We start from the raw sequence: 27,941 nt of genomic DNA on the forward strand, positions 1-27,941 counted from the left end.
AATTTTTTACTGCAGCATACAATGATTGAATCATGCTGTTGTTTTACTTGATTTATGATGAATGTTGTGCCCTGACTTTCTGGAATGTTTTATATGTGTTTGTGTGTGATTTGTAGTGTGGCCATCTTGGCCAGGACTCCCTGGAGGAAGGGATTTCTTTTAATCTCAATGGGACCTTCCTGGAAAAATAAAGGAAATAAAATAAAATACATGTTAAGTTGTGGTGTTGTTAGGATATTACTACAGAGCCTGTGACAGTTTCTCAGTGGAAGAACTGGGATCCAGGGCCACAGACGTCTGCAAAAAACTGCTTTAAAAACCTTCGAGATGCAGGTTGGCGATCTTATTGTTTTTGTTTTCATGGCAAGTTGTGGTGTTGTTAGGATATTCCTACAGAGTCTGTGACAGTTTGTCAGTTTGCCAGGGTCGGTGACGTCTCCTCTCCTGGAGTAAAATACAAGTATTAGTGGTCTTGCTGCAAAATCGGGTAAAGGCCACAGCCAGGCTTGAGGGCAAGTCGTCAGCAGACTTTCCCTGGTGGTCTAGTGGTTAGGATTCGGCGCTCTCACCGCCGCGGCCCGGGTTTGATTCCCGTTCAGGGAATGAGTTTTTGCCCACCACCGGCGGCCGTGATTGTAAAATGGCGAAATACGAACTCAAGCGCTAACACCCTCGTCGAGAAGCAGGGCCAAGGAAAAGTTTATGTGTGAAAACGAACTCCTTCGAGCCGGAGTTGAACCAGCGACCTAAGGATTGCCAACTTGCCACCTACAGTCCTCCGCTCTTCCAGCTGAGCTATCGAAGGCACACTGATTGGGGACAGAACCTCAACATATCAGGTTGCTGAATCTCCGCCACTGGCTAAAACTGCTACAGACATACATGCTGGTTGTTTCGATTAAGTGATGCAAAGACAACCCGATCTTCCCATACCGGGAGTCGAACCCGGGCCGCCTGGGTGAAAACCAGGAATCCTGACCGCTAGACCATATGGGATCTTCCTTATGCCTGGAGCAGACCCTTTTACTTCTAGTGTGTGACCGTCCCCTTTAAGAACATGGGAATGATCCGAAGGGATTGTTTACTGAATTCAATTTCATCAGGCTCAACAGAGGGAGCTCTCATTTGCCTCATGAGGGGCTCAGTTTCCTCCCATTCTTGCGATGGTATAATAGACAGTACAAACTGGTCGTAAAGCAATGTCCTTGTGACAGTACTCATGCAATGCATTTTAAAAGACGCATAGTATTGTATGGTAACCGTTATCCTACTGACTAAGCAGCCTATTGTTGGACTGTCAATTTTTAATATTTCTCAATCAATCCAATAATAATAATAACAAAAACTATGGGTTAATAAAACGGCTAAGGGCTGACAGCATAGTAAACGAGGCAGAGCGAGCCAGCCAGGAGTCGAACCTAGAATCTTCTGATCCGTAGTCAGACGCTTTATCCATTGCACCACTGGCCCCCTGATCAGGTGTCCGTGAGCTTACACGCCACCTGTTGGTTTTCGACTGGGCAGAGGCCTGTGATGACATCTACTTTTTCTCATGCTATTAACAGACCTGGACCCAACATCAGGAAGGGGTCAGATGAGGGGCCTGCTACAAAAACCTTCAAGATGGAGGCCTCACATGTTGGGGATCTCAATTCTCAATTCAAATCTTAAACGTCAATTTAAAAATTTTAATGTACAGGCTTTTTTGCATGATCTATATAATAGTGATTTACAGTTGGTTTCAATTATACCTGATGTGGTTGATGCTTGGGATTATTTCAAATCTATCTTTCTAGAAATTTGTGATAAACATGCTCCTTTACGTAGATTTCGGGTGAGAGGTAGAAATAATATTTGGTTCAATCAATCCGTCTCTAATCTTATTAAGCAAAGAAACGTGGCTTGGTCTAAAGCAAAGAAAACAAATGGTGAGGAGGACTGGTCTCAATATAGATTATTACGAAATAAGTGTACAAAATTAATATAAAGTTCGAAGAGTCAGTATTATTTAAACCTGATTAATGATAACATGAATTGTCCTTCTAAATTTTGGAAATTAACGAAATCTTTTATAGGATCAAATACATCCACTAATCTTCCAAAAGTTTTAAAATTGAATCAAAGATTGATTACAGACAAGGCTGATATTGTTAATACGTTTAATAGTAATTTTATTTCAGCTGGTTTGATAACAGACAATTCCTTGGTCCTTGATGAACAGAGAACTGATGAGTTGACTAATAGTGAATCAGATTTATTTTCTTTTGCCCCTGTATTGCCGTCCCAAGTTCGTAAACTACTCCGAAATTTAGACTGTAAGAAATCAGGTGGGTCTGACCAAATTGAACCAATTTTTTAAAAATTGTCAGCAGATATTATTGCCGAACCTATTGCATCGATTTTTAATTTGAGTCTCAATCCACTAATGTAATTCCACCATCTTGGAAATCGGCTATGGTTATGCCTTTATTAAAAGGAGGCGATCCTTCCGATTTGAATAATTATCGTCCGATTTCTAAATTACCGGTTTTAGCAAAAGTTTTTGAATCTATTATAAATGATCAAATGAAAGAATATCTACTTAGTCATGATATTTACAACGCATTTCAGTCAGGATTTAGAGCGGGCCATAGTACGATAACAGCTACTACATGATTTAATTACTGCTCTCGATAATAGACAACATTGTGCTGCCTTATTTTTTTATTTGACAAAAGCGTTTGACTTAGTGGATCATGTTTTACTGTTACGGAGGCTTAAAAGTGTTGGCCTCGATAATTCGGCTGTGAGTTGGTTTAAAAATTATTTATCGGATAGAACTCAATGTGTTGCTGTAGATAATTACACCTCATCCATGGTAATAGTCAGGAAGGGTGTCCCGCAAGGTTCTTTATTGGCACCATTTCTTTTTTCTATTTTTATTAATGAATTGGGGCAGAGAATACAATCCGCAAAGCTACATTTTTATGCTGACGATACAATTATTTACTCCACTGCATCCTCTGTGTCTCAGGCTATTGAAATTCTTAAGGATTCTTTTTATACTTTTCAGCTTACTTTGTTGAAACTAAAATTAGTTTTAAATGTAAATAAAACGAAGTATATTCTTTTTACACGTAGCCGTTCTATGTCTACTGTTATGCCTATTCTGACTATTGAGGGTTTACATATAGAAAGAGTACCAACTTATAAATATGTAGGAATATGGCTCGATGAGAAGTTAGCCTTTGATGTTCACATTAATTACTTGGTGAAAAGGCTTAAACCAAGACTGGGTTTTCTTTTTCGGGAAAAAAAATGTTTTTCCTTTATAGCTAGAAAGAGAATAATACAGAGTACTATTTTACCTATTTTAGACTATGGTGATGTTGTTTACATGCATGCGTCTACATATTTATTGAAAAGGCTGGATGGCGTTTATCATGCTGCACTGCGTTTTATAACAAATTCTTGTTCACGTACTCATCATTGTTTGCTGCACAACTATTTGGGTTGGTCCTCTTTATATCAAAGAAGGAAATCCCATATGTTAGAATTTATTGTAAAGACATTGATGGGTAGACTTCCAAATTACATTACTAGTCTTCTATGTTTATGTAGAAAGAACTATAGCACTAGATCATCTAATGGGATTAAATTAGTAGTACCTAGGGTACATTCAGAGCATGGTAAATCATCTTTCTCCTACTATGCTCCATGGCTGTGGAATGAATTTGAAGCTACTGTCCCTCCTGAAACAATTCCTCCTTTGAATGTATTAAAAATTTTTACTGCAGCATACAATGATTGAATCATGCTGTTGTTTTACTTGATTTATGATGAATGTTGTGCCCTGACTTTCTGGAATGTTTTATATGTGTTTGTGTGTGATTTGTAGTGTGGCCATCTTGGCCAGGACTCCCTGGAGGAAGGGATTTCTTTTAATCTCAATGGGACCTTCCTGGAAAAATAAAGGAAATAAAATAAAATACATGTTAAGTTGTGGTGTTGTTAGGATATTACTACAGAGCCTGTGACAGTTTCTCAGTGGAAGAACTGGGATCCAGGGCCACAGACGTCTGCAAAAAACTGCTTTAAAAACCTTCGAGATGCAGGTTGGCGATCTTATTGTTTTTGTTTTCATGGCAAGTTGTGGTGTTGTTAGGATATTCCTACAGAGTCTGTGACAGTTTGTCAGTTTGCCAGGGTCGGTGACGTCTCCTCTCCTGGAGTAAAATACAAGTATTAGTGGTCTTGCTGCAAAATCGGGTAAAGGCCACAGCCAGGCTTGAGGGCAAGTCGTCAGCAGACTTTCCCTGGTGGTCTAGTGGTTAGGATTCGGCGCTCTCACCGCCGCGGCCCGGGTTCGATTCCCTGTCAGGGAATGAGTTTTTGCCCACCACCGGCGGCCGTGATTGTAAAATGGCGAAATACGAACTCAAGCGCTAACACCCTCGTCGAGAAGCAGGGCCAAGGAAAAGTTTATGTGTGAAAAAGAACTCATTCGAGCCGGAGTTGAACCAGCGACCTAAGGATTGCCAACTTGCCACCTACAGTCCTCCGCTCTTCCAGCTGAGCTATCGAAGGCACACTGATTGGGGACAGAACCTCAACATATCAGGTTGCTGAATCTCCGCCACTGGCTAAAACTGATACAGACATACATGCTGGTTGTTTCGATTAAGTGATGCAAAGACAACCCGATCTTCCCATACCGGGAGTCGAACCCGGGCCGCCTGGGTGAAAACCAGGAATCCTGACCGCTAGACCATATGGGATCTTCCTTATGCCTGGAGCAGACCTTTTACTTCTAGTGTGTGACCGTCCCCTTTAAGAACATGGGAATGATCCGAAGGGATTGTTTACTGAATTCAATTTCATCAGGCTCAACAGAGGGAGCTCTCATTTGCCTCATGAGGGGCTCAGTTTCCTCCCATTCTTGCGATGGTATAATAGACAGTACAAACTGGTCGTAAAGCAATGTCCTTGTGACAGTACTCATGCAATGCATTTTAAAAGACGCATAGTATTGTATGGTAACCGTTATCCTACTGACAAAGCAGCCTATTGTTGGACTGTCAATTTTTAATATTTCTCAATCAATCCAATAATAATAATAACAAAAACTATGGGTTAATAAAACGGCTAAGGGCTGACAGCATAGTAAACGAGGCAGAGCGAGCCAGCCAGGAGTCGAACCTAGAATCTTCTGATCCGTAGTCAGACGCTTTATCCATTGCACCACTGGCCCCCTGATCAGGTGTCCGTGAGCTTACACGCCACCTGTTGGTTTTCGACTGGGCAGAGGCCTGTGATGACATCTACTTTTTCTCATGCTATTAACAGACCTGGACCCAACATCAGGAAGGGGTCAGATGAGGGGCCTGCTACAAAAACCTTCAAGATGGAGGCCTCACATGTTGGGGATCTCAATTCTCAATTCAAATCTTAAACGTCAATTTAAAAATTTTAATGTACAGGCTTTTTTGCATGATCTATATAATAGTGATTTACAGTTGGTTTCAATTATACCTGATGTGGTTGATGCTTGGGATTATTTCAAATCTATCTTTCTAGAAATTTGTGATAAACATGCTCCTTTACGTAGATTTCGGGTGAGAGGTAGAAATAATATTTGGTTCAATCAATCCGTCTCTAATCTTATTAAGCAAAGAAACGTGGCTTGGTCTAAAGCAAAGAAAATAAATGGTGAGGAGGACTGGTCTCAATATAGATTATTACGAAATAAGTGTACAAAATTAATATAAAGTTCGAAGAGTCAGTATTATTTAAACCTGATTAATGATAACATGAATTGTCCTTCTAAATTTTGGAAATTAACGAAATCTTTTATAGGATCAAATACATCCACTAATCTTCCAAAAGTTTTAAAATTGAATCAAAGATTGATTACAGACAAGGCTGATATTGTTAATACGTTTAATAGTAATTTTATTTCAGCTGGTTTGATAACAGACAATTCCTTGGTCCTTGATGAACAGAGAACTGATGAGTTGACTAATAGTGAATCAGATTTATTTTCTTTTGCCCCTGTATTGCCGTCCCAAGTTCGTAAACTACTCCGAAATTTAGACTGTAAGAAATCAGGTGGGTCTGACCAAATTGAACCAATTTTTTTAAAAATTGTCAGCAGATATTATTGCCGAACCTATTGCATCGATTTTTAATTTGAGTCTATCCACTAATGTAATTCCACCATCTTGGAAATCGGCTATGGTTATGCCTTTATTAAAAGGAGGCGATCCTTCCGATTTGAATAATTATCGTCCGATTTCTAAATTACCGGTTTTAGCAAAAGTTTTTGAATCTATTATAAATGATCAAATGAAAGAATATCTACTTAGTCATGATATTTACAACGCATTTCAGTCAGGATTTAGAGCGGGCCATAGTACGATAATAGCTACTACATGATTTAATTACTGCTCTCGATAATAGACAACATTGTGCTGCCTTATTTTTTTATTTGACAAAAGCGTTTGACTTAGTGGATCATGTTTTACTGTTACGGAGGCTTAAAAGTGTTGGCCTCGATAATTCGGCTGTGAGTTGGTTTAAAAATTATTTATCGGATAGAACTCAATGTGTTGCTGTAGATAATTACACCTCATCCATGGTAATAGTCAGGAAGGGTGTCCCGCAAGGTTCTTTATTGGCACCATTTCTTTTTTCTATTTTTATTAATGAATTGGGGCAGAGAATACAATCCGCAGCGCTACATTTTTATGCTGACGATACAATTATTTACTCCACTGCATCCTCTGTGTCTCAGGCTATTGAAATTCTTAAGGATTCTTTTTATACTTTTCAGCTTACTTTGTTGAAACTAAAATTAGTTTTAAATGTAAATAAAACGAAGTATATTCTTTTTACACGTAGCCGTTCTATGTCTACTGTTATGCCTATTCTGACTATTGAGGGTTTACATATAGAAAGAGTACCAACTTATAAATATGTAGGAATATGGCTCGATGAGAAGTTAGCCTTTGATGTTCACATTAATTACTTGGTGAAAAGGCTTAAACCAAGACTGGGTTTTCTTTTTCGGGAAAAAAAATGTTTTTCCTTTATAGCTAGAAAGAGAATAATACAGAGTACTATTTTACCTATTTTAGACTATGGTGATGTTGTTTACATGCATGCGTCTACATATTTATTGAAAAGGCTGGATGGCGTTTATCATGCTGCACTGCGTTTTATAACAAATTCTTGTTCACGTACTCATCATTGTTTGCTGCACAACTATTTGGGTTGGTCCTCTTTATATCAAAGAAGGAAATCCCATATGTTAGAATTTATTGTAAAGACATTGATGGGTAGACTTCCAAATTACATTACTAGTCTTCTATGTTTATGTAGAAAGAACTATAGCACTAGATCATCTAATGGGATTAAATTAGTAGTACCTAGGGTACATTCAGAGCATGGTAAATCATCTTTCTCCTACTATGCTCCATGGCTGTGGAATGAATTTCAAGCTACTGTCCCTCCTGAAACAATTCCTCCTTTGAATGTATTAAAAATTTTTACTGCAGCATACAATGATTGAATCATGCTGTTGTTTTACTTGATTTATGATGAATGTTGTGCCCTGACTTTCTGGAATGTTTTATATGTGTTTGTGTGTGATTTGTAGTGTGGCCATCTTGGCCAGGACTCCCTGGAGGAAGGGATTTCTTTTAATCTCAATGGGACCTTCCTGGAAAAATAAAGGAAATAAAATAAAATACATGTTAAGTTGTGGTGTTGTTAGGATATTACTACAGAGCCTGTGACAGTTTCTCAGTGGAAGAACTGGGATCCAGGGCCACAGACGTCTGCAAAAAACTGCTTTAAAAACCTTCGAGATGCAGGTTGGCGATCTTATTGTTTTTGTTTTCATGGCAAGTTGTGGTGTTGTTAGGATATTCCTACAGAGTCTGTGACAGTTTGTCAGTTTGCCAGGGTCGGTGACGTCTCCTCTCCTGGAGTAAAATACAAGTATTAGTGGTCTTGCTGCAAAATCGGGTAAAGGCCACAGCCAGGCTTGAGGGCAAGTCGTCAGCAGACTTTCCCTGGTGGTCTAGTGGTTAGGATTCGGCGCTCTCACCGCCGCGGCCCGGGTTCGATTCCCGGTCAGGGAATGAGTTTTTGCCCACCACCGGCGGCCGTGATTGTAGAATGGCGAAATACGAACTCAAGCGCTAACACCCTCGTCGAGAAGCAGGGCCAAGGAAAAGTTTATGTGTGAAAAAGAACTCCTTCGAGCCGGAGTTCAACCAGCGACCTAAGGATTGCCAACTTGCCACCTACAGTCCTCCGCTCTTCCAGCTGAGCTATCGAAGGCACACTGCTTGGGGACAGAACCTCAACATATCAGGTTGCTGAATCTCCGCCACTGGCTAAAACTGCTACAGACATACATGCTGGTTGTTTCGATTAAGTGGTGCAAAGACAACCCGATCTTCCCATACCGGGAGTCGAACCCGGGCCGCCTGGGTGAAAACCAGGAATCCTGACCGCTAGACCATATGGGATCTTCCTTATGCCTGGAGCAGACCCTTTTACTTCTAGTGTGTGACCGTCCCCTTTAAGAACATGGGAATGATCCGAAGGGATTGTTTACTGAATTCAATTTCCTCAGGCTCAACAGAGGGAGCTCTCATTTGCCTCATGAGGGGCTCAGTTTCCTCCCATTCTTGCGATGGTATAATAGACAGTACAAACTGGTCGTAAAGCAATGTCCTTGTGACAGTACTCATGCAATGCATTTTAAAAGACGCATAGTATTGTATGGTAACCGTTATCCTACTGACAAAGCAGCCTATTGTTGGACTGTCAATTTTTAATATTTCTCAATCAATCCAATAATAATAATAACAAAAACTATGGGTTAATAAAACGGCTAAGGGCTGACAGCATAGTAAACGAGGCAGAGCGAGCCAGCCAGGAGTCGAACCTAGAATCTTCTGATCCGTAGTCAGACGCTTTATCCATTGCACCACTGGCCCCCTGATCAGGTGTCCGTGAGCTTACACGCCACCTGTTGGTTTTCGACTGGGCAGAGGCCTGTGATGACATCTACTTTTTCTCATGCTATTAACAGACCTGGACCCAACATCAGGAAGGGGTCAGATGAGGGGCCTGCTACAAAAACCTTCAAGATGGAGGCCTCACATGTTGGGGATCTCAATTCTCAATTCAAATCTTAAACGTCAATTTAAAAATTTTAATGTACAGGCTTTTTTGCATGATCTATATAATAGTGATTTACAGTTGGTTTCAATTATACCTGATGTGGTTGATGCTTGGGATTATTTCAAATCTATCTTTCTAGAAATTTGTGATAAACATGCTCCTTTACGTAGATTTCGGGTGAGAGGTAGAAATAATATTTGGTTCAATCAATCCGTCTCTAATCTTATTAAGCAAAGAAACGTGGCTTGGTCTAAAGCAAAGAAAACAAATGGTGAGGAGGACTGGTCTCAATATAGATTATTACGAAATAAGTGTACAAAATTAATATAAAGTTCGAAGAGTCAGTATTATTTAAACCTGATTAATGATAACATGAATTGTCCTTCTAAATTTTGGAAATTAACGAAATCTTTTATAGGATCAAATACATCCACTAATCTTCCAAAAGTTTTAAAATTGAATCAAAGATTGATTACAGACAAGGCTGATATTGTTAATACGTTTAATAGTAATTTTATTTCAGCTGGTTTGATAACAGACAATTCCTTGGTCCTTGATGAACAGAGAACTGATGAGTTGACTAATAGTGAATCAGATTTATTTTCTTTTGCCCCTGTATTGCCGTCCCAAGTTCGTAAACTACTCCGAAATTTAGACTGTAAGAAATCAGGTGGGTCTGACCAAATTGAACCAATTTTTTAAAAATTGTCAGCAGATATTATTGCCGAACCTATTGCATCGATTTTTAATTTGAGTCTATCCACTAATGTAATTCCACCATCTTGGAAATCGGCTATGGTGATGCCTTTATTAAAAGGAGGCGATCCTTCCGATTTGAATAATTATCGTCCGATTTCTAAATTACCGGTTTTAGCAAAAGTTTTTGAATCTATTATAAATGATCAAATGAAAGAATATCTACTTAGTCATGATATTTACAACGCATTTCAGTCAGGATTTAGAGCGGGCCATAGTACGATAACAGCTACTACATGATTTAATTACTGCTCTCGATAATAGACAACATTGTGCTGCCTTATTTTTTTATTTGACAAAAGCGTTTGACTTAGTGGATCATGTTTTACTGTTACGGAGGCTTAAAAGTGTTGGCCTCGATAATTCGGCTGTGAGTTGGTTTAAAAATTATTTATCGGATAGAACTCAATGTGTTGCTGTAGATAATTACACCTCATCCATGGTAATAGTCAGGAAGGGTGTCCCGCAAGGTTCTTTATTGGCACCATTTCTTTTTTCTATTTTTATTAATGAATTGGGGCAGAGAATACAATCCGCAAAGCTACATTTTTATGCTGACGATACAATTATTTACTCCACTGCATCCTCTGTGTCTCAGGCTATTGAAATTCTTAAGGATTCTTTTTATACTTTTCAGCTTACTTTGTTGAAACTAAAATTAGTTTTAAATGTAAATAAAACGAAGTATATTCTTTTTACACGTAGCCGTTCTATGTCTACTGTTATGCCTATTCTGACTATTGAGGGTTTACATATAGAAAGAGTACCAACTTATAAATATGTAGGAATATGGCTCGATGAGAAGTTAGCCTTTGATGTTCACATTAATTACTTGGTGAAAAGGCTTAAACCAAGACTGGGTTTTCTTTTTCGGGAAAAAAAATGTTTTTCCTTTATAGCTAGAAAGAGAATAATACAGAGTACTATTTTACCTATTTTAGACTATGGTGATGTTGTTTACATGCATGCGTCTACATATTTATTGAAAAGGCTGGATGGCGTTTATCATGCTGCACTGCGTTTTATAACAAATTCTTGTTCACGTACTCATCATTGTTTGCTGCACAACTATTTGGGTTGGTCCTCTTTATATCAAAGAAGGAAATCCCATATGTTAGAATTTATTGTAAAGACATTGATGGGTAGACTTCCAAATTACATTACTAGTCTTCTATGTTTATGTAGAAAGAACTATAGCACTAGATCATCTAATGGGATTAAATTAGTAGTACCTAGGGTACATTCAGAGCATGGTAAATCATCTTTCTCCTACTATGCTCCATGGCTGTGGAATGAATTTCAAGCTACTGTCCCTCCTGAAACAATTCCTCCTTTGAATGTATTAAAATTTTTTACTGCAGCATACAATGATTGAATCATGCTGTTGTTTTACTTGATTTATGATGAATGTTGTGCCCTGACTTTCTGGAATGTTTTATATGTGTTTGTGTGTGATTTGTAGTGTGGCCATCTTGGCCAGGACTCCCTGGAGGAAGGGATTTCTTTTAATCTCAATGGGACCTTCCTGGAAAAATAAAGGAAATAAAATAAAATACATGTTAAGTTGTGGTGTTGTTAGGATATTACTACAGAGCCTGTGACAGTTTCTCAGTGGAAGAACTGGGATCCAGGGCCACAGACGTCTGCAAAAAACTGCTTTAAAAACCTTCGAGATGCAGGTTGGCGATCTTATTGTTTTTGTTTTCATGGCAAGTTGTGGTGTTGTTAGGATATTCCTACAGAGTCTGTGACAGTTTGTCAGTTTGCCAGGGTCGGTGACGTCTCCTCTCCTGGAGTAAAATACAAGTATTAGTGGTCTTGCTGCAAAATCGGGTAAAGGCCACAGCCAGGCTTGAGGGCAAGTCGTCAGCAGACTTTCCCTGGTGGTCTAGTGGTTAGGATTCGGCGCTCTCACCGCCGCGGCCCGGGTTCGATTCCCTGTCAGGGAATGAGTTTTTGCCCACCACCGGCGGCCGTGATTGTAAAATGGCGAAATACGAACTCAAGCGCTAACACCCTCGTCGAGAAGCAGGGCCAAGGAAAAGTTTATGTGTGAAAAAGAACTCATTCGAGCCGGAGTTGAACCAGCGACCTAAGGATTGCCAACTTGCCACCTACAGTCCTCCGCTCTTCCAGCTGAGCTATCGAAGGCACACTGATTGGGGACAGAACCTCAACATATCAGGTTGCTGAATCTCCGCCACTGGCTAAAACTGCTACAGACATACATGCTGGTTGTTTCGATTAAGTGATACAAAGACAATCCGATCTTCCCATACCGGGAGTCGAACCCGGGCCGCCTGGGTGAAAACCAGGAATCCTGACCGCTAGACCATATGGGATCTTCCTTATGCCTGGAGCAGACCTTTTACTTCTAGTGTGTGACCGTCCCCTTTAAGAACATGGGAATGATCCGAAGGGATTGTTTACTGAATTCAATTTCATCAGGCTCAACAGAGGGAGCTCTCATTTGCCTCATGAGGGGCTCAGTTTCCTCCCATTCTTGCGATGGTATAATAGACAGTACAAACTGGTCGTAAAGCAATGTCCTTGTGACAGTACTCATGCAATGCATTTTAAAAGACGCATAGTATTGTATGGTAACCGTTATCCTACTGACAAAGCAGCCTATTGTTGGACTGTCAATTTTTAATATTTCTCAATCAATCCAATAATAATAATAACAAAAACTATGGGTTAATAAAACGGCTAAGGGCTGACAGCATAGTAAACGAGGCAGAGCGAGCCAGCCAGGAGTCGAACCTAGAATCTTCTGATCCGTAGTCAGACGCTTTATCCATTGCACCACTGGCCCCCTGATCAGGTGTCCGTGAGCTTACACGCCACCTGTTGGTTTTCGACTGGGCAGAGGCCTGTGATGACATCTACTTTTTCTCATGCTATTAACAGACCTGGACCCAACATCAGGAAGGGGTCAGATGAGGGGCCTGCTACAAAAACCTTCAAGATGGAGGCCTCACATGTTGGGGATCTCAATTCTCAATTCAAATCTTAAACGTCAATTTAAAAATTTTAATGTACAGGCTTTTTTGCATGATCTATATAATAGTGATTTACAGTTGGTTTCAATTATACCTGATGTGGTTGATGCTTGGGATTATTTCAAATCTATCTTTCTAGAAATTTGTGATAAACATGCTCCTTTACGTAGATTTCGGGTGAGAGGTAGAAATAATATTTGGTTCAATCAATCCGTCTCTAATCTTATTAAGCAAAGAAACGTGGCTTGGTCTAAAGCAAAGAAAATAAATGGTGAGGAGGACTGGTCTCAATATAGATTATTACGAAATAAGTGTACAAAATTAATATAAAGTTCGAAGAGTCAGTATTATTTAAACCTGATTAATGATAACATGAATTGTCCTTCTAAATTTTGGAAATTAACGAAATCTTTTATAGGATCAAATACATCCACTAATCTTCCAAAAGTTTTAAAATTGAATCAAAGATTGATTACAGACAAGGCTGATATTGTTAATACGTTTAATAGTAATTTTATTTCAGCTGGTTTGATAACAGACAATTCCTTGGTCCTTGATGAACAGAGAACTGATGAGTTGACTAATAGTGAATCAGATTTATTTTCTTTTGCCCCTGTATTGCCGTCCCAAGTTCGTAAACTACTCCGAAATTTAGACTGTAAGAAATCAGGTGGGTCTGACCAAATTGAACCAATTTTTTTAAAAATTGTCAGCAGATATTATTGCCGAACCTATTGCATCGATTTTTAATTTGAGTCTATCCACTAATGTAATTCCACCATCTTGGAAATCGGCTATGGTTATGCCTTTATTAAAAGGAGGCGATCCTTCCGATTTGAATAATTATCGTCCGATTTCTAAATTACCGGTTTTAGCAAAAGTTTTTGAATCTATTATAAATGATCAAATGAAAGAATATCTACTTAGTCATGATATTTACAACGCATTTCAGTCAGGATTTAGAGCGGGCCATAGTACGATAATAGCTACTACATGATTTAATTACTGCTCTCGATAATAGACAACATTGTGCTGCCTTATTTTTTTATTTGACAAAAGCGTTTGACTTAGTGGATCATGTTTTACTGTTACGGAGGCTTAAAAGTGTTGGCCTCGATAATTCGGCTGTGAGTTGGTTTAAAAATTATTTATCGGATAGAACTCAATGTGTTGCTGTAGATAATTACACCTCATCCATGGTAATAGTCAGGAAGGGTGTCCCGCAAGGTTCTTTATTGGCACCATTTCTTTTTTCTATTTTTATTAATGAATTGGGGCAGAGAATACAATCCGCAGCGCTACATTTTTATGCTGACGATACAATTATTTACTCCACTGCATCCTCTGTGTCTCAGGCTATTGAAATTCTTAAGGATTCTTTTTATACTTTTCAGCTTACTTTGTTGAAACTAAAATTAGTTTTAAATGTAAATAAAACGAAGTATATTCTTTTTACACGTAGCCGTTCTATGTCTACTGTTATGCCTATTCTGACTATTGAGGGTTTACATATAGAAAGAGTACCAACTTATAAATATGTAGGAATATGGCTCGATGAGAAGTTAGCCTTTGATGTTCACATTAATTACTTGGTGAAAAGGCTTAAACCAAGACTGGGTTTTCTTTTTCGGGAAAAAAAATGTTTTTCCTTTATAGCTAGAAAGAGAATAATACAGAGTACTATTTTACCTATTTTAGACTATGGTGATGTTGTTTACATGCATGCGTCTACATATTTATTGAAAAGGCTGGATGGCGTTTATCATGCTGCACTGCGTTTTATAACAAATTCTTGTTCACGTACTCATCATTGTTTGCTGCACAACTATTTGGGTTGGTCCTCTTTATATCAAAGAAGGAAATCCCATATGTTAGAATTTATTGTAAAGACATTGATGGGTAGACTTCCAAATTACATTACTAGTCTTCTATGTTTATGTAGAAAGAACTATAGCACTAGATCATCTAATGGGATTAAATTAGTAGTACCTAGGGTACATTCAGAGCATGGTAAATCATCTTTCTCCTACTATGCTCCATGGCTGTGGAATGAATTTCAAGCTACTGTCCCTCCTGAAACAATTCCTCCTTTGAATGTATTAAAAATTTTTACTGCAGCATACAATGATTGAATCATGCTGTTGTTTTACTTGATTTATGATGAATGTTGTGCCCTGACTTTCTGGAATGTTTTATATGTGTTTGTGTGTGATTTGTAGTGTGGCCATCTTGGCCAGGACTCCCTGGAGGAAGGGATTTCTTTTAATCTCAATGGGACCTTCCTGGAAAAATAAAGGAAATAAAATAAAATACATGTTAAGTTGTGGTGTTGTTAGGATATTACTACAGAGCCTGTGACAGTTTCTCAGTGGAAGAACTGGGATCCAGGGCCACAGACGTCTGCAAAAAACTGCTTTAAAAACCTTCGAGATGCAGGTTGGCGATCTTATTGTTTTTGTTTTCATGGCAAGTTGTGGTGTTGTTAGGATATTCCTACAGAGTCTGTGACAGTTTGTCAGTTTGCCAGGGTCGGTGACGTCTCCTCTCCTGGAGTAAAATACAAGTATTAGTGGTCTTGCTGCAAAATCGGGTAAAGGCCACAGCCAGGCTTGAGGGCAAGTCGTCAGCAGACTTTCCCTGGTGGTCTAGTGGTTAGGATTCGGCGCTCTCACCGCCGCGGCCCGGGTTCGATTCCCGGTCAGGGAATGAGTTTTTGCCCACCACCGGCGGCCGTGATTGTAGAATGGCGAAATACGAACTCAAGCGCTAACACCCTCGTCGAGAAGCAGGGCCAAGGAAAAGTTTATGTGTGAAAAAGAACTCCTTCGAGCCGGAGTTCAACCAGCGACCTAAGGATTGCCAACTTGCCACCTACAGTCCTCCGCTCTTCCAGCTGAGCTATCGAAGGCACACTGCTTGGGGACAGAACCTCAACATATCAGGTTGCTGAATCTCCGCCACTGGCTAAAACTGCTACAGACATACATGCTGGTTGTTTCGATTAAGTGGTGCAAAGACAACCCGATCTTCCCATACCGGGAGTCGAACCCGGGCCGCCTGGGTGAAAACCAGGAATCCTGACCGCTAGACCATATGGGATCTTCCTTATGCCTGGAGCAGACCCTTTTACTTCTAGTGTGTGACCGTCCCCTTTAAGAACATGGGAATGATCCGAAGGGATTGTTTACTGAATTCAATTTCCTCAGGCTCAACAGAGGGAGCTCTCATTTGCCTCATGAGGGGCTCAGTTTCCTCCCATTCTTGCGATGGTATAATAGACAGTACAAACTGGTCGTAAAGCAATGTCCTTGTGACAGTACTCATGCAATGCATTTTAAAAGACGCATAGTATTGTATGGTAACCGTTATCCTACTGACAAAGCAGCCTATTGTTGGACTGTCAATTTTTAATATTTCTCAATCAATCCAATAATAATAATAACAAAAACTATGGGTTAATAAAACGGCTAAGGGCTGACAGCATAGTAAACGAGGCAGAGCGAGCCAGCCAGGAGTCGAACCTAGAATCTTCTGATCCGTAGTCAGACGCTTTATCCATTGCACCACTGGCCCCCTGATCAGGTGTCCGTGAGCTTACATGCCACCTGTTGGTTTTCGACTGGGCAGAGGCCTGTGATGACATCTACTTTTTCTCATGCTATTAACAGACCTGGACCCAACATCAGGAAGGGGTCAGATGAGGGGCCTGCTACAAAAACCTTCAAGATGGAGGCCTCACATGTTGGGGATCTCAATTCTCAATTCAAATCTTAAACGTCAATTTAAAAATTTTAATGTACAGGCTTTTTTGCATGATCTATATAATAGTGATTTACAGTTGGTTTCAATTATACCTGATGTGGTTGATGCTTGGGATTATTTCAAATCTATCTTTCTAGAAATTTGTGATAAACATGCTCCTTTACGTAGATTTCGGGTGAGAGGTAGAAATAATATTTGGTTCAATCAATCCGTCTCTAATCTTATTAAGCAAAGAAACGTGGCTTGGTCTAAAGCAAAGAAAACAAATGGTGAGGAGGACTGGTCTCAATATAGATTATTACGAAATAAGTGTACAAAATTAATATAAAGTTCGAAGAGTCAGTATTATTTAAACCTGATTAATGATAACATGAATTGTCCTTCTAAATTTTGGAAATTAACGAAATCTTTTATAGGATCAAATACATCCACTAATCTTCCAAAAGTTTTAAAATTGAATCAAAGATTGATTACAGACAAGGCTGATATTGTTAATACGTTTAATAGTAATTTTATTTCAGCTGGTTTGATAACAGACAATTCCTTGGTCCTTGATGAACAGAGAACTGATGAGTTGACTAATAGTGAATCAGATTTATTTTCTTTTGCCCCTGTATTGCCGTCCCAAGTTCGTAAACTACTCCGAAATTTAGACTGTAAGAAATCAGGTGGGTCTGACCAAATTGAACCAATTTTTTAAAAATTGTCAGCAGATATTATTGCCGAACCTATTGCATCGATTTTTAATTTGAGTCTATCCACTAATGTAATTCCACCATCTTGGAAATCGGCTATGGTTATGCCTTTATTAAAAGGAGGCGATCCTTCCGATTTGAATAATTATCGTCCGATTTCTAAATTACCGGTTTTAGCAAAAGTTTTTGAATCTATTATAAATGATCAAATGAAAGAATATCTACTTAGTCATGATATTTACAACGCATTTCAGTCAGGATTTAGAGCGGGCCATAGTACGATAACAGCTACTACATGATTTAATTACTGCTCTCGATAATAGACAACATTGTGCTGCCTTATTTTTTTATTTGACAAAAGCGTTTGACTTAGTGGATCATGTTTTACTGTTACGGAGGCTTAAAAGTGTTGGCCTCGATAATTCGGCTGTGAGTTGGTTTAAAAATTATTTATCGGATAGAACTCAATGTGTTGCTGTAGATAATTACACCTCATCCATGGTAATAGTCAGGAAGGGTGTCCCGCAAGGTTCTTTATTGGCACCATTTCTTTTTTCTATTTTTATTAATGAATTGGGGCAGAGAATACAATCCGCAAAGCTACATTTTTATTTTAGTTTTTAGCCAGTATATTCTTTTTACACGTAGCCGTTCTATGTCTACTGTTATGCCTATTCTGACTATTGAGGGTTTACATATAGAAAGAGTACCAACTTATAAATATGTAGGAATATGGCTCGATGAGAAGTTAGCCTTTGATGTTCACATTAATTACTTGGTGAAAAGGCTTAAACCAAGACTGGGTTTTCTTTTTCGGGAAAAAAAATGTTTTTCCTTTATAGCTAGAAAGAGAATAATACAGAGTACTATTTTACCTATTTTAGACTATGGTGATGTTGTTTACATGCATGCGTCTACATATTTATTGAAAAGGCTGGATGGCGTTTATCATGCTGCACTGCGTTTTATAACAAATTCTTGTTCACGTACTCATCATTGTTTGCTGCACAACTATTTGGGTTGGTCCTCTTTATATCAAAGAAGGAAATCCCATATGTTAGAATTTATTGTAAAGACATTGATGGGTAGACTTCCAAATTACATTACTAGTCTTCTATGTTTATGTAGAAAGAACTATAGCACTAGATCATCTAATGGGATTAAATTAGTAGTACCTAGGGTACATTCAGAGCATGGTAAATCATCTTTCTCCTACTATGCTCCATGGCTGTGGAATGAATTTCAAGCTACTGTCCCTCCTGAAACAATTCCTCCTTTGAATGTATTAAATTTTTTTACTGCAGCATACAATGATTGAATCATGCTGTTGTTTTACTTGATTTATGATGAATGTTGTGCCCTGACTTTCTGGAATGTTTTATATGTGTTTGTGTGTGATTTGTAGTGTGGCCATCTTGGCCAGGACTCCCTGGAGGAAGGGATTTCTTTTAATCTCAATGGGACCTTCCTGGAAAAATAAAGGAAATAAAATAAAATACATGTTAAGTTGTGGTGTTGTTAGGATATTACTACAGAGCCTGTGACAGTTTCTCAGTGGAAGAACTGGGATCCAGGGCCACAGACGTCTGCAAAAAACTGCTTTAAAAACCTTCGAGATGCAGGTTGGCGATCTTATTGTTTTTGTTTTCATGGCAAGTTGTGGTGTTGTTAGGATATTCCTACAGAGTCTGTGACAGTTTGTCAGTTTGCCAGGGTCGGTGACGTCTCCTCTCCTGGAGTAAAATACAAGTATTAGTGGTCTTGCTGCAAAATCGGGTAAAGGCCACAGCCAGGCTTGAGGGCAAGTCGTCAGCAGACTTTCCCTGGTGGTCTAGTGGTTAGGATTCGGCGCTCTCACCGCCGCGGCCCGGGTTCGATTCCCGGTCAGGGAATGAGTTTTTGCCCACCACCGGCGGCCGTGATTGTAAAATGGCGAAATACGAACTCAAGCGCTAACACCCTCGTCGAGAAGCAGGGCCAAGGAAAAGTTTATGTGTGAAAAAGAACTCCTTCGAGCCGGAGTTGAACCAGCGACCTAAGGATTGCCAACTTGCCACCTACAGTCCTCCGCTCTTCCAGCTGAGCTATCGAAGGCACACTGATTGGGGACAGAACCTCAACATATCAGGTTGCTGAATCTCCGCCACTGGCTAAAACTGCTACAGACATACATGCTGGTTGTTTCGATTAAGTGGTGCAAAGACAACCCGATCTTCCCATACCGGGAGTCGAACCCGGGCCGCCTGGGTGAAAACCAGGAATCCTGACCGCTAGACCATATGGGATCTTCCTTATGCCTGGAGCAGACCCTTTTACTTCTAGTGTGTGACCGTCCCCTTTAAGAACATGGGAATGATCCGAAGGGATTGTTTACTGAATTCAATTTCATCAGGCTCAACAGAGGGAGCTCTCATTTGCCTCATGAGGGGCTCAGTTTCCTCCCATTCTTGCGATGGTATAATAGACAGTACAAACTGGTCGTAAAGCAATGTCCTTGTGACAGTACTCATGCAATGCATTTTAAAAGACGCATAGTATTGTATGGTAACCGTTATCCTACTGACAAAGCAGCCTATTGTTGGACTGTCAATTTTTAATATTTCTCAATCAATCCAATAATAATAATAACAAAAACTATGGGTTAATAAAACGGCTAAGGGCTGACAGCATAGTAAACGAGGAAGAGCGAGCCAGCCAGGAGTCGAACCTAGAATCTTCTGATCCGTAGTCAGACGCTTTATCCATTGCACCACTGGCCCCCTGATCAGGTGTCCGTGAGCTTACACGCCACCTGTTGGTTTTCGACTGGGCAGAGGCCTGTGATGACATCTACTTTTTCTCATGCTATTAACAGACCTGGACCCAACATCAGGAAGGGGTCAGATGAGGGGCCTGCTACAAAAACCTTCAAGATGGAGGCCTCACATGTTGGGGATCTCAATTCTCAATTCAAATCTTAAACGTCAATTTAAAAATTTTAATGTACAGGCTTTTTTGCATGATCTATATAATAGTGATTTACAGTTGGTTTCAATTATACCTGATGTGGTTGATGCTTGGGATTATTTCAAATCTATCTTTCTAGAAATTTGTGATAAACATGCTCCTTTACGTAGATTTCGGGTGAGAGGTAGAAATAATATTTGGTTCAATCAATCCGTCTCTAATCTTATTAAGCAAAGAAACGTGGCTTGGTCTAAAGCAAAGAAAACAAATGGTGAGGAGGACTGGTCTCAATATAGATTATTACGAAATAAGTGTACAAAATTAATATAAAGTTCGAAGAGTCAGTATTATTTAAACCTGATTAATGATAACATGAATTGTCCTTCTAAATTTTGGAAATTAACGAAATCTTTTATAGGATCAAATACATCCACTAATCTTCCAAAAGTTTTAAAATTGAATCAAAGATTGATTACAGACAAGGCTGATATTGTTAATACGTTTAATAGTAATTTTATTTCAGCTGGTTTGATAACAGACAATTCCTTGGTCCTTGATGAACAGAGAACTGATGAGTTGACTAATAGTGAATCAGATTTATTTTCTTTTGCCCCTGTATTGCCGTCCCAAGTTCGTAAACTACTCCGAAATTTAGACTGTAAGAAATCAGGTGGGTCTGACCAAATTGAACCAATTTTTTAAAAATTGTCAGCAGATATTATTGCCGAACCTATTGCATCGATTTTTAATTTGAGTCTCAATCCACTAATGTAATTCCACCATCTTGGAAATCGGCTATGGTTATGCCTTTATTAAAAGGAGGCGATCCTTCCGATTTGAATAATTATCGTCCGATTTCTAAATTACCGGTTTTAGCAAAAGTTTTTGAATCTATTATAAATGATCAAATGAAAGAATATCTACTTAGTCATGATATTTACAACGCATTTCAGTCAGGATTTAGAGCGGGCCATAGTACGATAACAGCTACTACATGATTTAATTACTGCTCTCGATAATAGACAACATTGTGCTGCCTTATTTTTTTATTTGACAAAAGCGTTTGACTTAGTGGATCATGTTTTACTGTTACGGAGGCTTAAAAGTGTTGGCCTCGATAATTCGGCTGTGAGTTGGTTTAAAAATTATTTATCGGATAGAACTCAATGTGTTGCTGTAGATAATTACACCTCATCCATGGTAATAGTCAGGAAGGGTGTCCCGCAAGGTTCTTTATTGGCACCATTTCTTTTTTCTATTTTTATTAATGAATTGGGGCAGAGAATACAATCCGCAAAGCTACATTTTTATGCTGACGATACAATTATTTACTCCACTGCATCCTCTGTGTCTCAGGCTATTGAAATTCTTAAGGATTCTTTTTATACTTTTCAGCTTACTTTGTTGAAACTAAAATTAGTTTTAAATGTAAATAAAACGAAGTATATTCTTTTTACACGTAGCCGTTCTATGTCTACTGTTATGCCTATTCTGACTATTGAGGGTTTACATATAGAAAGAGTACCAACTTATAAATATGTAGGAATATGGCTCGATGAGAAGTTAGCCTTTGATGTTCACATTAATTACTTGGTGAAAAGGCTTAAACCAAGACTGGGTTTTCTTTTTCGGGAAAAAAAATGTTTTTCCTTTATAGCTAGAAAGAGAATAATACAGAGTACTATTTTACCTATTTTAGACTATGGTGATGTTGTTTACATGCATGCGTCTACATATTTATTGAAAAGGCTGGATGGCGTTTATCATGCTGCACTGCGTTTTATAACAAATTCTTGTTCACGTACTCATCATTGTTTGCTGCACAACTATTTGGGTTGGCCCTCTTTATATCAAAGAAGGAAATCCCATATGTTAGAATTTATTGTAAAGACATTGATGGGTAGACTTCCAAATTACATTACTAGTCTTCTATGTTTATGTAGAAAGAACTATAGCACTAGATCATCTAATGGGATTAAATTAGTAGTACCTAGGGTACATTCAGAGCATGGTAAATCATCTTTCTCCTACTATGCTCCATGGCTGTGGAATGAATTTGAAGCTACTGTCCCTCCTGAAACAATTCCTCCTTTGAATGTATTAAAAATTTTTACTGCAGCATACAATGATTGAATCATGCTGTTGTTTTACTTGATTTATGATGAATGTTGTGCCCTGACTTTCTGGAATGTTTTATATGTGTTTGTGTGTGATTTGTAGTGTGGCCATCTTGGCCAGGACTCCCTGGAGGAAGGGATTTCTTTTAATCTCAATGGGACCTTCCTGGAAAAATAAAGGAAATAAAATAAAATACATGTTAAGTTGTGGTGTTGTTAGGATATTACTACAGAGCCTGTGACAGTTTCTCAGTGGAAGAACTGGGATCCAGGGCCACAGACGTCTGCAAAAAACTGCTTTAAAAACCTTCGAGATGCAGGTTGGCGATCTTATTGTTTTTGTTTTCATGGCAAGTTGTGGTGTTGTTAGGATATTCCTACAGAGTTTGTGACAGTTTGTCAGTTTGCCAGGGTCGGTGACGTCTCCTCTCCTGGAGTAAAATACAAGTATTAGTGGTCTTGCTGCAAAATCGGGTAAAGGCCACAGCCAGGCTTGAGGGCAAGTCGTCAGCAGACTTTCCCTGGTGGTCTAGTGGTTAGGATTCGGCGCTCTCACCGCCGCGGCCCGGGTTCGATTCCCGGTCAGGGAATGAGTTTTTGCCCACCACCGGCGGCCGTGATTGTAAAATGGCGAAATACGAACTCAAGCGCTAACACCCTCGTCGAGAAGCAGGGCCAAGGAAAAGTTTATGTGTGAAAAAGAACTCCTTCGAGCCGGAGTTGAACCAGCGACCTAAGGATTGCCAACTTGCCACCTACAGTCCTCCGCTCTTCCAGCTGAGCTATCGAAGGCACACTGATTGGGGACAGAACCTCAACATATCAGGTTGCTGAATCTCCGCCACTGGCTAAAACTGCTACAGACATACATGCTGGTTGTTTCGATTAAGTGGTGCAAAGACAACCCGATCTTCCCATACCGGGAGTCGAACCCGGGCCGCCTGGGTGAAAACCAGGAATCCTGACCGCTAGACCATATGGGATCTTCCTTATGCCTGGAGCAGACCCTTTTACTTCTAGTGTGTGACCGTCCCCTTTAAGAACATGGGAATGATCCGAAGGGATTGTTTACTGAATTCAATTTCATCAGGCTCAACAGAGGGAGCTCTCATTTGCCTCATGAGGGGCTCAGTTTCCTCCCATTCTTGCGATGGTATAATAGACAGTACAAACTGGTCGTAAAGCAATGTCCTTGTGACAGTACTCATGCAATGCATTTTAAAAGACGCATAGTATTGTATGGTAACCGTTATCCTACTGACAAAGCAGCCTATTGTTGGACTGTCAATTTTTAATATTTCTCAATCAATCCAATAATAATAATAACAAAAACTATGGGTTAATAAAACGGCTAAGGGCTGACAGCATAGTAAACGAGGCAGAGCGAGCCAGCCAGGAGTCGAACCTAGAATCTTCTGATCCGTAGTCAGACGCTTTATCCATTGCACCACTGGCCCCCTGATCAGGTGTCCGTGAGCTTACACGCCACCTGTTGGTTTTCGACTGGGCAGAGGCCTGTGATGACATCTACTTTTTCTCATGCTATTAACAGACCTGGACCCAACATCAGGAAGGGGTCAGATGAGGGGCCTGCTACAAAAACCTTCAAGATGGAGGCCTCACATGTTGGGGATCTCAATTCTCAATTCAAATCTTAAACGTCAATTTAAAAATTTTAATGTACAGGCTTTTTTGCATGATCTATATAATAGTGATTTACAGTTGGTTTCAATTATACCTGATGTGGTTGATGCTTGGGATTATTTCAAATCTATCTTTCTAGAAATTTGTGATAAACATGCTCCTTTACGTAGATTTCGGGTGAGAGGTAGAAATAATATTTGGTTCAATCAATCCGTCTCTAATCTTATTAAGCAAAGAAACGTGGCTTGGTCTAAAGCAAAGAAAACAAATGGTGAGGAGGACTGGTCTCAATATAGATTATTACGAAATAAGTGTACAAAATTAATATAAAGTTCGAAGAGTCAGTATTATTTAAACCTGATTAATGATAACATGAATTGTCCTTCTAAATTTTGGAAATTAACGAAATCTTTTATAGGATCAAATACATCCACTAATCTTCCAAAAGTTTTAAAATTGAATCAAAGATTGATTACAGACAAGGCTGATATTGTTAATACGTTTAATAGTAATTTTATTTCAGCTGGTTTGATAACAGACAATTCCTTGGTCCTTGATGAACAGAGAACTGATGAGTTGACTAATAGTGAATCAGATTTATTTTCTTTTGCCCCTGTATTGCCGTCCCAAGTTCGTAAACTACTCCGAAATTTAGACTGTAAGAAATCAGGTGGGTCTGACCAAATTGAACCAATTTTTTAAAAATTGTCAGCAGATATTATTGCCGAACCTATTGCATCGATTTTTAATTTGAGTCTCAATCCACTAATGTAATTCCACCATCTTGGAAATCGGCTATGGTTATGCCTTTATTAAAAGGAGGCGATCCTTCCGATTTGAATAATTATCGTCCGATTTCTAAATTACCGGTTTTAGCAAAAGTTTTTGAATCTATTATAAATGATCAAATGAAAGAATATCTACTTAGTCATGATATTTACAACGCATTTCAGTCAGGATTTAGAGCGGGCCATAGTACGATAACAGCTACTACATGATTTAATTACTGCTCTCGATAATAGACAACATTGTGCTGCCTTATTTTTTTATTTGACAAAAGCGTTTGACTTAGTGGATCATGTTTTACTGTTACGGAGGCTTAAAAGTGTTGGCCTCGATAATTCGGCTGTGAGTTGGTTTAAAAATTATTTATCGGATAGAACTCAATGTGTTGCTGTAGATAATTACACCTCATCCATGGTAATAGTCAGGAAGGGTGTCCCGCAAGGTTCTTTATTGGCACCATTTCTTTTTTCTATTTTTATTAATGAATTGGGGCAGAGAATACAATCCGCAAAGCTACATTTTTATGCTGACGATACAATTATTTACTCCACTGCATCCTCTGTGTCTCAGGCTATTGAAATTCTTAAGGATTCTTTTTATACTTTTCAGCTTACTTTGTTGAAACTAAAATTAGTTTTAAATGTAAATAAAACGAAGTATATTCTTTTTACACGTAGCCGTTCTATGTCTACTGTTATGCCTATTCTGACTATTGAGGGTTTACATATAGAAAGAGTACCAACTTATAAATATGTAGGAATATGGCTCGATGAGAAGTTAGCCTTTGATGTTCACATTAATTACTTGGTGAAAAGGCTTAAACCAAGACTGGGTTTTCTTTTTCGGGAAAAAAAATGTTTTTCCTTTATAGCTAGAAAGAGAATAATACAGAGTACTATTTTACCTATTTTAGACTATGGTGATGTTGTTTACATGCATGCGTCTACATATTTATTGAAAAGGCTGGATGGCGTTTATCATGCTGCACTGCGTTTTATAACAAATTCTTGTTCACGTACTCATCATTGTTTGCTGCACAACTATTTGGGTTGGCCCTCTTTATATCAAAGAAGGAAATCCCATATGTTAGAATTTATTGTAAAGACATTGATGGGTAGACTTCCAAATTACATTACTAGTCTTCTATGTTTATGTAGAAAGAACTATAGCACTAGATCATCTAATGGGATTAAATTAGTAGTACCTAGGGTACATTCAGAGCATGGTAAATCATCTTTCTCCTACTATGCTCCATGGCTGTGGAATGAATTTGAAGCTACTGTCCCTCCTGAAACAATTCCTCCTTTGAATGTATTAAAAATTTTTACTGCAGCATACAATGATTGAATCATGCTGTTGTTTTACTTGATTTATGATGAATGTTGTGCCCTGACTTTCTGGAATGTTTTATATGTGTTTGTGTGTGATTTGTAGTGTGGCCATCTTGGCCAGGACTCCCTGGAGGAAGGGATTTCTTTTAATCTCAATGGGACCTTCCTGGAAAAATAAAGGAAATAAAATAAAATACATGTTAAGTTGTGGTGTTGTTAGGATATTACTACAGAGCCTGTGACAGTTTCTCAGTGGAAGAACTGGGATCCAGGGCCACAGACGTCTGCAAAAAACTGCTTTAAAAACCTTCGAGATGCAGGTTGGCGATCTTATTGTTTTTGTTTTCATGGCAAGTTGTGGTGTTGTTAGGATATTCCTACAGAGTTTGTGACAGTTTGTCAGTTTGCCAGGGTCGGTGACGTCTCCTCTCCTGGAGTAAAATACAAGTATTAGTGGTCTTGCTGCAAAATCGGGTAAAGGCCACAGCCAGGCTTGAGGGCAAGTCGTCAGCAGACTTTCCCTGGTGGTCTAGTGGTTAGGATTCGGCGCTCTCACCGCCGCGGCCCGGGTTCGATTCCCGGTCAGGGAATGAGTTTTTGCCCACCACCGGCGGCCGTGATTGTAAAATGGCGAAATACGAACTCAAGCGCTAACACCCTCGTCGAGAAGCAGGGCCAAGGAAAAGTTTATGTGTGAAAAAGAACTCCTTCGAGCCGGAGTTGAACCAGCGACCTAAGGATTGCCAACTTGCCACCTACAGTCCTCCGCTCTTCCAGCTGAGCTATCGAAGGCACACTGATTGGGGACAGAACCTCAACATATCAGGTTGCTGAATCTCCGCCACTGGCTAAAACTGCTACAGACATACATGCTGGTTGTTTCGATTAAGTGGTGCAAAGACAACCCGATCTTCCCATACCGGGAGTCGAACCCGGGCCGCCTGGGTGAAAACCAGGAATCCTGACCGCTAGACCATATGGGATCTTCCTTATGCCTGGAGCAGACCCTTTTACTTCTAGTGTGTGACCGTCCCCTTTAAGAACATGGGAATGATCCGAAGGGATTGTTTACTGAATTCAATTTCATCAGGCTCAACAGAGGGAGCTCTCATTTGCCTCATGAGGGGCTCAGTTTCCTCCCATTCTTGCGATGGTATAATAGACAGTACAAACTGGTCGTAAAGCAATGTCCTTGTGACAGTACTCATGCAATGCATTTTAAAAGACGCATAGTATTGTATGGTAACCGTTATCCTACTGACAAAGCAGCCTATTGTTGGACTGTCAATTTTTAATATTTCTCAATCAATCCAATAATAATAATAACAAAAACTATGGGTTAATAAAACGGCTAAGGGCTGACAGCATAGTAAACGAGGCAGAGCGAGCCAGCCAGGAGTCGAACCTAGAATCTTCTGATCCGTAGTCAGACGCTTTATCCATTGCACCACTGGCCCCCTGATCAGGTGTCCGTGAGCTTACACGCCACCTGTTGGTTTTCGACTGGGCAGAGGCCTGTGATGACATCTACTTTTTCTCATGCTATTAACAGACCTGGACCCAACATCAGGAAGGGGTCAGATGAGGGGCCTGCTACAAAAACCTTCAAGATGGAGGCCTCACATGTTGGGGATCTCAATTCTCAATTCAAATCTTAAACGTCAATTTAAAAATTTTAATGTACAGGCTTTTTTGCATGATCTATATAATAGTGATTTACAGTTG

General features: G+C 39.4%; 24 non-coding genes across 24 annotated transcripts; 8 read left to right on the forward strand and 16 right to left on the reverse strand.

Annotated features, from left to right (window-relative positions):
- The first annotated feature begins 531 nt into the window (after nucleotides 1-531).
- Nucleotides 532-603, forward strand: trnae-cuc (transfer RNA glutamic acid (anticodon CUC)). The gene has a single exon. It is a non-coding gene; the product is annotated as a tRNA-Glu (tRNA).
- A 115-nt stretch (nucleotides 604-718) lies between these two features.
- Nucleotides 719-805, reverse strand: trnay-gua (transfer RNA tyrosine (anticodon GUA)). Its single transcript is given in 2 exon segments — nucleotides 719-754; nucleotides 769-805. It is a non-coding gene; the product is annotated as a tRNA-Tyr (tRNA).
- Nucleotides 806-924: 119 nt separating this feature from the next.
- On the reverse strand, nucleotides 925-996 carry trnae-uuc (transfer RNA glutamic acid (anticodon UUC)). The gene has a single exon. It is a non-coding gene; the product is annotated as a tRNA-Glu (tRNA).
- Nucleotides 997-4,292: 3,296 nt separating this feature from the next.
- trnae-cuc (transfer RNA glutamic acid (anticodon CUC)) lies at nucleotides 4,293-4,364 on the forward strand. Its single transcript has one exon. It is a non-coding gene; the product is annotated as a tRNA-Glu (tRNA).
- Nucleotides 4,365-4,479: 115 nt separating this feature from the next.
- On the reverse strand, nucleotides 4,480-4,566 carry trnay-gua (transfer RNA tyrosine (anticodon GUA)). The gene is given in 2 exon segments: nucleotides 4,480-4,515; nucleotides 4,530-4,566. It is a non-coding gene; the product is annotated as a tRNA-Tyr (tRNA).
- Nucleotides 4,567-4,685: 119 nt separating this feature from the next.
- On the reverse strand, nucleotides 4,686-4,757 carry trnae-uuc (transfer RNA glutamic acid (anticodon UUC)). Its single transcript has one exon. It is a non-coding gene; the product is annotated as a tRNA-Glu (tRNA).
- Nucleotides 4,758-8,051: 3,294 nt separating this feature from the next.
- Nucleotides 8,052-8,123, forward strand: trnae-cuc (transfer RNA glutamic acid (anticodon CUC)). Its single transcript has one exon. It is a non-coding gene; the product is annotated as a tRNA-Glu (tRNA).
- A 115-nt stretch (nucleotides 8,124-8,238) lies between these two features.
- On the reverse strand, nucleotides 8,239-8,325 carry trnay-gua (transfer RNA tyrosine (anticodon GUA)). The gene is given in 2 exon segments: nucleotides 8,239-8,274; nucleotides 8,289-8,325. It is a non-coding gene; the product is annotated as a tRNA-Tyr (tRNA).
- Nucleotides 8,326-8,444: 119 nt separating this feature from the next.
- On the reverse strand, nucleotides 8,445-8,516 carry trnae-uuc (transfer RNA glutamic acid (anticodon UUC)). The gene has a single exon. It is a non-coding gene; the product is annotated as a tRNA-Glu (tRNA).
- Nucleotides 8,517-11,810: 3,294 nt separating this feature from the next.
- On the forward strand, nucleotides 11,811-11,882 carry trnae-cuc (transfer RNA glutamic acid (anticodon CUC)). Its single transcript has one exon. It is a non-coding gene; the product is annotated as a tRNA-Glu (tRNA).
- A 115-nt stretch (nucleotides 11,883-11,997) lies between these two features.
- Nucleotides 11,998-12,084, reverse strand: trnay-gua (transfer RNA tyrosine (anticodon GUA)). The gene is given in 2 exon segments: nucleotides 11,998-12,033; nucleotides 12,048-12,084. It is a non-coding gene; the product is annotated as a tRNA-Tyr (tRNA).
- A 119-nt stretch (nucleotides 12,085-12,203) lies between these two features.
- trnae-uuc (transfer RNA glutamic acid (anticodon UUC)) lies at nucleotides 12,204-12,275 on the reverse strand. The gene has a single exon. It is a non-coding gene; the product is annotated as a tRNA-Glu (tRNA).
- Nucleotides 12,276-15,569: 3,294 nt separating this feature from the next.
- On the forward strand, nucleotides 15,570-15,641 carry trnae-cuc (transfer RNA glutamic acid (anticodon CUC)). The gene has a single exon. It is a non-coding gene; the product is annotated as a tRNA-Glu (tRNA).
- Nucleotides 15,642-15,756: 115 nt separating this feature from the next.
- On the reverse strand, nucleotides 15,757-15,843 carry trnay-gua (transfer RNA tyrosine (anticodon GUA)). The gene is given in 2 exon segments: nucleotides 15,757-15,792; nucleotides 15,807-15,843. It is a non-coding gene; the product is annotated as a tRNA-Tyr (tRNA).
- Nucleotides 15,844-15,962: 119 nt separating this feature from the next.
- Nucleotides 15,963-16,034, reverse strand: trnae-uuc (transfer RNA glutamic acid (anticodon UUC)). The gene has a single exon. It is a non-coding gene; the product is annotated as a tRNA-Glu (tRNA).
- A 3,178-nt stretch (nucleotides 16,035-19,212) lies between these two features.
- Nucleotides 19,213-19,284, forward strand: trnae-cuc (transfer RNA glutamic acid (anticodon CUC)). The gene has a single exon. It is a non-coding gene; the product is annotated as a tRNA-Glu (tRNA).
- Nucleotides 19,285-19,399: 115 nt separating this feature from the next.
- On the reverse strand, nucleotides 19,400-19,486 carry trnay-gua (transfer RNA tyrosine (anticodon GUA)). The gene is given in 2 exon segments: nucleotides 19,400-19,435; nucleotides 19,450-19,486. It is a non-coding gene; the product is annotated as a tRNA-Tyr (tRNA).
- A 119-nt stretch (nucleotides 19,487-19,605) lies between these two features.
- trnae-uuc (transfer RNA glutamic acid (anticodon UUC)) lies at nucleotides 19,606-19,677 on the reverse strand. Its single transcript has one exon. It is a non-coding gene; the product is annotated as a tRNA-Glu (tRNA).
- A 3,296-nt stretch (nucleotides 19,678-22,973) lies between these two features.
- Nucleotides 22,974-23,045, forward strand: trnae-cuc (transfer RNA glutamic acid (anticodon CUC)). Its single transcript has one exon. It is a non-coding gene; the product is annotated as a tRNA-Glu (tRNA).
- Nucleotides 23,046-23,160: 115 nt separating this feature from the next.
- trnay-gua (transfer RNA tyrosine (anticodon GUA)) lies at nucleotides 23,161-23,247 on the reverse strand. The gene is given in 2 exon segments: nucleotides 23,161-23,196; nucleotides 23,211-23,247. It is a non-coding gene; the product is annotated as a tRNA-Tyr (tRNA).
- A 119-nt stretch (nucleotides 23,248-23,366) lies between these two features.
- Nucleotides 23,367-23,438, reverse strand: trnae-uuc (transfer RNA glutamic acid (anticodon UUC)). The gene has a single exon. It is a non-coding gene; the product is annotated as a tRNA-Glu (tRNA).
- A 3,296-nt stretch (nucleotides 23,439-26,734) lies between these two features.
- Nucleotides 26,735-26,806, forward strand: trnae-cuc (transfer RNA glutamic acid (anticodon CUC)). The gene has a single exon. It is a non-coding gene; the product is annotated as a tRNA-Glu (tRNA).
- A 115-nt stretch (nucleotides 26,807-26,921) lies between these two features.
- On the reverse strand, nucleotides 26,922-27,008 carry trnay-gua (transfer RNA tyrosine (anticodon GUA)). The gene is given in 2 exon segments: nucleotides 26,922-26,957; nucleotides 26,972-27,008. It is a non-coding gene; the product is annotated as a tRNA-Tyr (tRNA).
- A 119-nt stretch (nucleotides 27,009-27,127) lies between these two features.
- trnae-uuc (transfer RNA glutamic acid (anticodon UUC)) lies at nucleotides 27,128-27,199 on the reverse strand. Its single transcript has one exon. It is a non-coding gene; the product is annotated as a tRNA-Glu (tRNA).
- Between the last annotated feature and the right edge of the window lie 742 nt (nucleotides 27,200-27,941).

Source organism: Siphateles boraxobius, unplaced genomic scaffold, assembly GCF_051911475.1.
Source record: "Siphateles boraxobius isolate OS27281-9 unplaced genomic scaffold, OSU_SipBor_1 77, whole genome shotgun sequence".
Classification (NCBI taxonomy): Eukaryota; Metazoa; Chordata; class Actinopteri; order Cypriniformes; family Leuciscidae; genus Siphateles; species Siphateles boraxobius.